Here is a 9,429-nt window from a genome sequence, read left to right on the forward strand (position 1 = left end):
GGAAAATTTTGAGGATAATAGTGAAGCAGAGGATGAAAAAAAATTCCTGACTGGTCGAAGGGTGAGATCATAAATGAAGATGTGAAGCACCTAGAGGATGTGGAGAGGACTCTCAAATAAAAGGGTGAGTCTGATTATGAACTGATAAACAACGGGGTTAAAAAAATTGAGAGTGCTATGAGGAAAATCATGGAGCATAGCTTGGTTGTGATGAAGGTGACTTACCAAAATATGAATGCGTTGGTTGCCTGCCTAGAGAAGGATAAGCAGAACAAAGATATTGTGATTGTTGATGATGAGTTGGGTTCTAGCTCTGTCCAGCATTCTTCCAGATGCAGAATTAGGCAAAATGCTAAAGAGTTAGAGTTGAAGACTAAAGCTAATCAACAGGTGCAGGAAAGAAAAGACCTTAAAGAGGCAGAAAATGCAATGATGATGCTTGTCAAGGATGCTGAGGAGACCATAAATATTCTCACCTAGATGTTCTAGTTTTGTTTTAGGTGTGCCAGTATCTTGCTGGTCTTTTGCTATACTTTTCTCTGGTTGTTGTCCTTTGTGTTGATCTTTTGTTGCCTTTCTTTCTTCATTCTATCCTTTCTTGCTTCTCTAATGCTTTTCTTTATGATATGTAAGTGGGTTTAGGGTCCCTTAAAACCTGTTTTTCCTTAATCAAAAACATTTGCAACTGGCAAGTTTTTGATGATGACAGTGATTTGCTAAATTTTTTACATTGTATAGATGAATATGAAAGTCAGGAAATTGACTTCAATGCTTTTGTTGAAACAACTGATGGGAGGCAAACAGTATTTGGTAATAAAATTGTGCAATTAAATACTTTTAAGATCCCAAAGGGTCTTGTGGCATTAGAGTGGGTATTTGATCGGAATGATAGTGGATCTATGAAAACAGTTGCAACCAATGTGGATAAGATAGAAGAAATAAATCTAGGGACTGAGTCATCACCTAAGAGGGTGTACATTGGCAGAAGGATTAATCCGCAAATTAGATCAATGCTCATAGCTTTGGTAATAAAACATAAGAATGTGTTTGCTTGGTCATATGATGACCTAAAAGCTTACAGAGAAGACCTATTCCAACATGAAATAACACTGGACCCTAATGCCAAGCCATTAAGGTAGAAGCAAAGGCCAATAAACCCAGTGCTTAGGCCTAAAATGTAGGAATAGATAATGAAACTCAAAGAAGGAGGAATCATAAAGCCTATCAAACATTCCTCTTGGGTGTATAATCTAATGCCGGTAAAGAAGAAGAATGGTGATATATGACTATGTGTAGACTTCATAAAATTGAATATATCATCCCTCAAAGATAACTATCCGCTCCCAAACATGGAAGTTATGTTGCAAAAGGTAACAGGTTGTGCGTTGCTCTCCATGATGGATGGATTTTTGGGTTACAACAAGGTGAAGGTAAAAGAAGTTGAACAATATAAGACTGTCTTCACAACTCCATGGGGGACATATGTGTATGTGAGAATACCTTTTGGTTTAACAAATGTTGCAGCTACCTTTTAGAGAGCTATGTACGTATCTTTTTCAGACTTAATATATATCATCATGGTTGTTTATCAGGATGATCTAACAACATTTTCCAAAAGGGAAGAAGATCACTACTCACATTTGGAAAAGGTGTTCACAATAGCTTTAGAGTATGGGATTTCTCTTAATCCTAAAAAATGCCACTTTGTTGTGACTGAAGGTAAGCTACTAGGTCATATTGTGTCCAAGGATGGGGTGATGATATACCCTAAGAGAGTAGCATCTATTGACAGAATACCTGTCCCTAAGACTGTCAAGGCCATTCATTCATTTTTTGGCCAGATTAATTTTGTTCGCAGGTTCATATCAAATTTTGTTGAGATAGTTAAGCCCATCTCTAAAATGTTAAAGAGAGCTAAGATAGATTGGACAAATGAGGCTCTAGAGGCTTTTGTGATTGTAAAGAGGGCAATTAAACATGCCCCTATTTTGAAAGCACCCAATTTCAATAAGACTTTTCAGGTTTTCTCTTTTGCTTCATTCCACACCATAGTCATGCTATAGAATAATGATGAAGGGTATGAGCAGTCCATTGCTTTTTATAGTAAATCACTTCAAGAAGCAAAGCTCAAGTATGACATCATAGAGAAACAAGCCTATGCTTTTGTGAAAGCTATGAAAAAGTTAAAACCTTACCTTGTGGGTGCTCATGTTATTGCTTATGTACCCAATGCAATAGTTAAGGACATTTTTGTTTAGTCTGAGACAACAGTCTGTACTTGCAGATGGATCAACAAGATACAAGAATTTAATATTGACATCCAGATTACCAAGTTGGTCTGAGGGATGGGCTTAGAAAAGCTCATAGCAGAAGAAAACTTGGATACTACCCAAATAAATACCTTGTCTACCTCAAATGATAACATATGCAATTTACAACATACTTCATGGTATACCAATATTTAATATTTTCTAAAGTACATGAAGTGCCTCGATGAACTCACTAATACACATAAAAGAACTTTGAAGGTGCAGGCCCAAGGTATGTTTTTATTTCTGGGGATTTATATTATAGAGACAAAGATGATCTATTGTTATTATACCTAGATAAGCATCAGGCTCAGGTAGTGCTTAAAGATACACATGCAGGAATATGTGGAGGTCACTATACATCAAAGAAAACTGCTCACCAAGTGCTAAGGGTCGGATACTTCTGGCCTACACTATTCAAGGATGCCCATGAATTTGTTAGAAAATGTGAATCCTGCCAAAAGTTCTCTAGTAAGATGAAGTATTCAGTGGCGCTACCTCTCAGGCCCATGTAGGTTGAAGCCCCATTTCATCAATGGGGTATATATTTTATTGGAGAAATGACTGAAAAGTCCAGTGGAGGGCAAAAATGGATTATTGTAGCCACAAACTATTTCACAAAACGGGTGGAAGCTATCCCTACTAGACATGCAACTGGTAGGGTTGTAGTTGATTTTCTGATAAGAAACATTATCACTAGGTCTGGGGTCCCAATAATATTAATAATGGATAGTACAATGTGCTTCAGATTCGAGGAGTTTCCTGATTTTGTAGTACATATGGCATCAGTATCTCCTAATCATCCCCATATCATCCACAAGAAAATGGTCAGGCCAACTCCAAGAATAAGAGTCTATTGAAGATCATCAAGAGAACTCTTGAGAAGAATAAAAAGGCCTAGGATTCAAAGTTAAAGATTGCACTTTGGATTGATAGAATCACTGTCAAGAAAGCTACAGGCAAATCTCCATTTGAGTTGGTGTATGGCACACAAATCAGGTTGCCCATGAATAACTTCTTGCCTGTGTAAAAGTTTATTCAGGAAAATAAATGGGATATATCTGAAGAAAGAATGGAACAGTTTGCAGAGCTTGATGAGATTAAAAGTGATACCCACAAAACAAACATGAAGTTATAGCAGTGAAGCAAATATCTATTTCATAAAAGAGCTTCAAATAGAAATTTTGAGGTGGATGATTTGGTTTTGACATGAAATGCAAGAGGCCAAGACAAAGACAAACATGGTAAGTTTGAGGCTTTGTGGTTTGGTCCATATGTTACAAAAAAACATGGTGAGGATTCCTATTTCCTTACAAACATTAATGGTGAAGTGCAGGAATTGTCAGTGTATGCACACTTCCTAAAGCATTTCTTTGCTTAAATCTTTCTTCAATGTATAGTAGTTTAGGATTTGTACATATGTTAGGGTTGTGTAAATTTCTCCTGTGTTTTTTGAAGTGGTCTACTTTTAAGATATCTGAATTCTTTCTTTGATCCTAGGAATCAAATGTCCCCAACCAGAGCCACTATTGGGAATGCTAGTTTTTGTTTAAATGGAGTCTTCTATGTTTTTAAAATGTCCTCGGTGGTAGGGTTTCAAAAGGGATTTAAAATTTTCTAAGTGGCCTTTGATTTATCCTCGGCTTTGTTATAATTCTTTGTTGACTAAGAATATTTGGTCTCTGCATCTTAAGTTATTAATCGAAGGGTTCTAAGTCGTGTGTATATCAGCCCCGCACGCTAGGTTTTACCTGTCGAGCCAGTTGCTTTTATTTTTTGAAAGGGTTCAATGATTCACATGTAAGTCCGATGTTTTAAAAACCTAAGTGTCCTAGGTATGGCTGCATTACGACCCCTTTACCTCTCATTAAGTGACCACGTGTTCAAAATATTTAAGTCCGCCCTTATGTTCTTGGTCACTGCAGGATAGTGGGATCACTGTTTAGGAACCCTTAGTTAATATCCTGCAAGTCATTTGTTATGAGTTTTCAGAGGACATGGGATAGCGAGAATCTTATTTAATGATAGATTTCTTATCCCACAAAGTGTTTGGTATGGCTAGCTCTGGCATGCAGGATGGCGGGATGTGCTTTGAAGCCAAGAAAACAAACTCTCGCAAGCAGTGCAAAAGGCAGGAAATGTTCATTCAGGATAGCGAGAACTAAGGAGATGAAGTCCCACTACCCTGCAAGGTGCTATCAAGAATGTAGATGCCACTACGGGACAATGAGATACAAAGGGGAGAGAATATCCTTGTGGTCTCATAGGAATTAAAGCAATGGTACTTTGTGGGATAGAGGGATACAAATAAACAAAGACAAAGCTTTTCTTCTGTAGAGGCCTAATGGACAGAGGAAATGCACTGCGGGATTGTGGGAAAGAGTGTTGAAGGAATAGAATGAATACCCCACCATCCCACTGTGTTTAAGGCAACTCAATTAAGAATCTACGAGATGAATTTTACGTGCAAAGAAATAAGGCCCCGCTATCCCGCATGGAGGAAAGCATGAAGACAACAAAGAAAATAAACAATGAAGACATGTAATGTGAGAGAGCAGGAAAGAGTCAAGATGCTTAGAAAGGGGTTCCCCAGAGACTTAAAGGAGTATCAAGGAAGGCAAAGCGGGATAGCGGGGTAAGTTTTTTGCCTTCCCCATCATCCCGCTTGTGTTTTATAAGTAAAGAAAGGATATTGAAGGATAGCAAAGCGGTAGAAGAACAATGAGGCCCTGTTATCTCGCGAGGTGAATAGAGATAAGGAGAAAACACTATGAGATAGAAAGTAATAGGGAATTACTGAATTTTCGCTATCCCATAGCTTGAATCAAGGCATAATGATGACCATGTGGGATATTGAATAACAAGGAAATATGGGGACCTCGCCATCCCATAGAGGTCATAATTTAATAAAATCGGCAAATTTAAGGATATGAATTTCGGTGTGTTTTCAAAGGTAGCAGAGTAATATGAGAGGGGTGCCATGCCAATAGTCAAAAGTGTCAACATGAGATCTAGGCTACTCATCTGAGGATCGATGGTAGCATTTGAATTTTGAGAGCCACCAACCAGCGGAAGCTTGCACGTATGGAGTAATGGTGATTCATCTATAGGCAATAAAAGCAAAATTCAAAGTGCAGTTTCTCACCCTGCGATTAAAGAGCGAAGCATAGATCAAGAAAAGGAAAACCAAAGGTGATTGAAGCATCTCCAGAGTTTTCAATAGCACCCATTTGCATTCAAACCAGTAAGTTAACACTTCAAGCCTCTCTTTGTGCTTTTGTAGGGAAATTTGCGAGAATTTGTGTGTTTGTCTGAGATTTTTCCTAGGCATACGAAGAGGTCTGTCTATATAAGATGTTTCAAGGGATTGATATTCTTAGATATAGTAATGGCCTCTCCAGCTGATAAAACCACTCTCACTGCTTCCCAAGAGATTCCCAAAGTCCAAACAGGCTCTTCTCAGCCTGAGATTACCCATGAAATCACTTTGGTAGCTATCCCACCAATCTATGCCATTACTGATAAGCCCTCAGAAGAACAAAACCCTCCAATTTCTGCTCAAACTTCTCAAGCTGGTGAGTCAAGTGTAACACCCTAGCAGGAAGTTATCAAACCAAAGAGAAAGAGAATAGTCAAGAATGCCACTGTAGTCCCTTCTGATAGTGAACATTCCATAGAGCCGAGCCCTTTTCCAAAAGAAACAAAACCTACCCCCAAGAGAAGGAAGGATGCTCCTAAGCAACTATATGCTAAATCATCCATGCAGGCTCCCCCAACTACAGAGAATCAACAAGAGGATGTCTCTGACCCTCAAAAGGAGGCCCCCAAGCCCAAAAGAAGAAGGACTCCCACAAAGAAAGCAACACCCTCAATTGTAACTTCATCAAAATAGGTTGTTGAGGTAGAACCCGCACCTCCTACCATTGAAGTGGCTCAATAGGAGCAAGCGGAGGAAGCTCCATCCTCATATGTCTCAGCCAAGACTTATAAAGAAACTGCAAAAGAGCTAGAAGAAAAATTAGAGGAAGTCGAGTAGAAAAAGAAGGAACTTCGCAGTCCCAGCTAGGATCTCTTAGAGATTTTCAAGGGGTGAAATATGATAGAGAACTTCAAAGAAAACTTTGGAGACAATAGCTCCCAATGTAGAGATTATCTCACCACTGAGAGGGGGTGGGACATTTTCCATTTCTTTTATGGAAAAAGGGATAAGTTTGCCCTTGTTTCAAACCCTTGGAACCTCAACTTGGAGAAGTTGGTAGTTTCGAATGTTTTTGTGGTGCCACTGCTAATCAGGGAATTGGCTAAATGTTACCATCCAGAGAGCATGACTGTAAGAGAAGCCAATGGATATATTCTACTGGATGTTTCCAAGGAGGCCATAGTTGAATGATTTGATTTGGAAAGGAGTGCCCTAACCAAGATTAAAAAGAATAGGTTAGAGGTAGATTATTCTTCAAGGAAGAAACTATACAGGGGAAATATTTTGCACCTCTACATGAAGAAAATATACAAGGGATCAAAGAGTTATCTATTTGACACTGAGAGGGAACCCTTTGAGCTCAAAATCTTTGAGGATTACTTTGTAAGGACTTATTATGCCCTATGTTAGAAACTAGGAGAGGATTGTGGGTTAACCAGAATTCTAGTTGATTTCATGGTAATGGCAACAAAGATTTAGCACCTTGAAATAAGTGATCTCTATGATTTTGTTTCATATCTTGAAGATAAGCTGCATGATGGCCTATTGGGGGTCATAAATCAAAAGGAAAATTTAAAATTTAAACATTATTCTTTGATTTGACACATGATTCTTTTCGAGAACAAAACAAATTGGGATCATTCCCTACAAATAAAGAAATTTCATCCAAGGACAAAGGAAAGGTGGACCCAAATTTGGGACAAGGGGTCCAGGTTTGCTGATTACAAAGATTTTTGTGATCATTTTGTCATGAAGATTTTGGGGATGTGTGGAGCATGGATACTAAGATTCCTTGTGCATATTGCAAAGCTCCTAAGGATGAAGGATGCCAAGGCAAAGAATACTGAATATCCAGAGGGGCCCTTCTCCCACAATTTTGGGGATTTTTTCTTATATTCAGATTGCACTATAATCAGGGTTTATGGCTGTCCCAAGCCACCACATATCATTCCAGTGACATTCCTCCCATGACTTGCCTTCATTGAATTCATGTGGCAGCTAATGTGGATGGAGAAAGTGATAGTTAGAATAGGGAAGAAGTGGCAACACCTTCCAAGGATGACAGTTTTTGAAGACCTCCAAGTGGGCAGCAATATACTTGAGCAGGTGCAAAGTTTATTAGTAAGTAATTATAGGCTCAAGATAGGTCAGGCAAGAAATTTTGACCCTGAGAGGTACATAAATGACCTAAGAACCCAAAGTCTAAAGGTAAGGGGGTACTCTCATAAATTCAATAAGAGGGAGGATTTAATTAGAAATACTAGCTCCTTTGAAGCTATTCAAAGGAGGGGAAAATGGGACTATCTCCAAAAATTGGACAGGGAAAGGAAAGAAAAGGACCCTAGCTTCAAGGGTTTTTGTTCTAATCTTTAGAATGACCTTGCTAGAATGATGAGAAAGGTAATGAATTTTTATAGTATACTTGCTACTAAGCTGAAAAGAAGAGAGGGTGAGCAAGTAGAAGAGAAATTTGAGGAAAGGCCAGTTTGTTAGCCTTCAAGGTCAAAGGGAAAGGAAGTCCTCATCGGGGAATCCTCTTAAACTGTTCCCCCACAACCCTCTCCACAAAAGGAACCACCTACATCAAGTCCAACAAGGAAAGTGGAAAAGGGAAAAGCAAAGCTCTCTAACTTTGTGGAAGTCATTGAGCCTGAATTTGATGCAACTGTCAGGCCACCTTCTCCACTAAGAGATATCTTCCAAGAGGATGAAGCAACAAAAGTACTTGTAGACCTTGAAAGGTCTCTCATCCCAAGAACCATTCCATTGGAGGAAGCAACAGATGAAAGAATAATTGTTTCTATGCAATTTATGACAGATGATGACTTTGTCAACACTCCTGAGTTTAAGTCATTTTGGATGATGGAGAAGTTGAAAGATTTATCTGAGGATGAGTTGCAAAATTTTGATAAAGAAAGTATTAGGTGCACCCCTGAAGAAGGAAGGGAATTGGTAAGAAAAAGTGATGTAATGATTATCCTGGGTGGGAACTAGAGAAGATTTTCCTATTGGACCAGGTTATGAGGTAGAGGGACCCAATCTATGCTTAGGAATTTGGTGAGAATGAGTGAGGGATTAATCCAAGTGTAAAGGATTTTGCACTTTGGTCAAAGGCCCCAAAAACAAATAAGCTAGTTGGATTATACGGGGTTGAACAAAAGGTAGGATATGCGGTGATTAGGACCTTAGCTGATACTTCATCTATTGAGGCAACAATAATTACATATTATGCTGCACATTTTGCAAAGATGACAGTAGAAGAAGAGAAGAAGAGGCATGAAGTTGTGAGGAATAGACATGTATCCCTCACACGTGACTACAATAAGTTATTAATTGAAAATGTGAGGTTAATAAAAGAGTTGGCAAGTAGGGAGACTAGGTCTTTAACAGGGCCCGTTAGAGGATTTGGAAAAATTAAAATAAGACTTGCAAAGGGCAAAAGAGGATGCAGAAAAGAATTATTTTGAGATAAGGAAATCTACAATTATGCAGATTTCTAATAAAATCATTAATAGGTTGAGTGAGGTTCATACTTCCTATTCTTTGATGTCATAGCTCCTCAACCAGTTGGATGATATTCTTTTATTCTTTCAACCTATTAGGGTTACTTGGTTCCCAAAAGGTCAAACACTAAAGGATATTCTTTTGGCAGTTAAGAATGTGTCGTCTTCACCCCAAATTGTGGGGACAACGTGGAAGAATTATAATTTTTTGATTAAAGAGCTTGCCCACGTTGAGGAAGAAAAGAAAGCATTGGATGACAGGCTGGAATATTTTAAGGGCCTTGAAAAGTGGGATATTCCCACTATTTTGGCAGGGGAAGGACAAATCAAAGATTTAGAAGTATAGAAGCAGGGATTCTGAGATGCCATTAATACGATTTTGAATTCATTGGCTGCAGATTCTGCCCAAGGTGACACA

Source organism: Cryptomeria japonica, chromosome 2 (genome assembly GCF_030272615.1).
Source record: "Cryptomeria japonica chromosome 2, Sugi_1.0, whole genome shotgun sequence".
Classification (NCBI taxonomy): domain Eukaryota; kingdom Viridiplantae; phylum Streptophyta; class Pinopsida; order Cupressales; family Cupressaceae; genus Cryptomeria; species Cryptomeria japonica.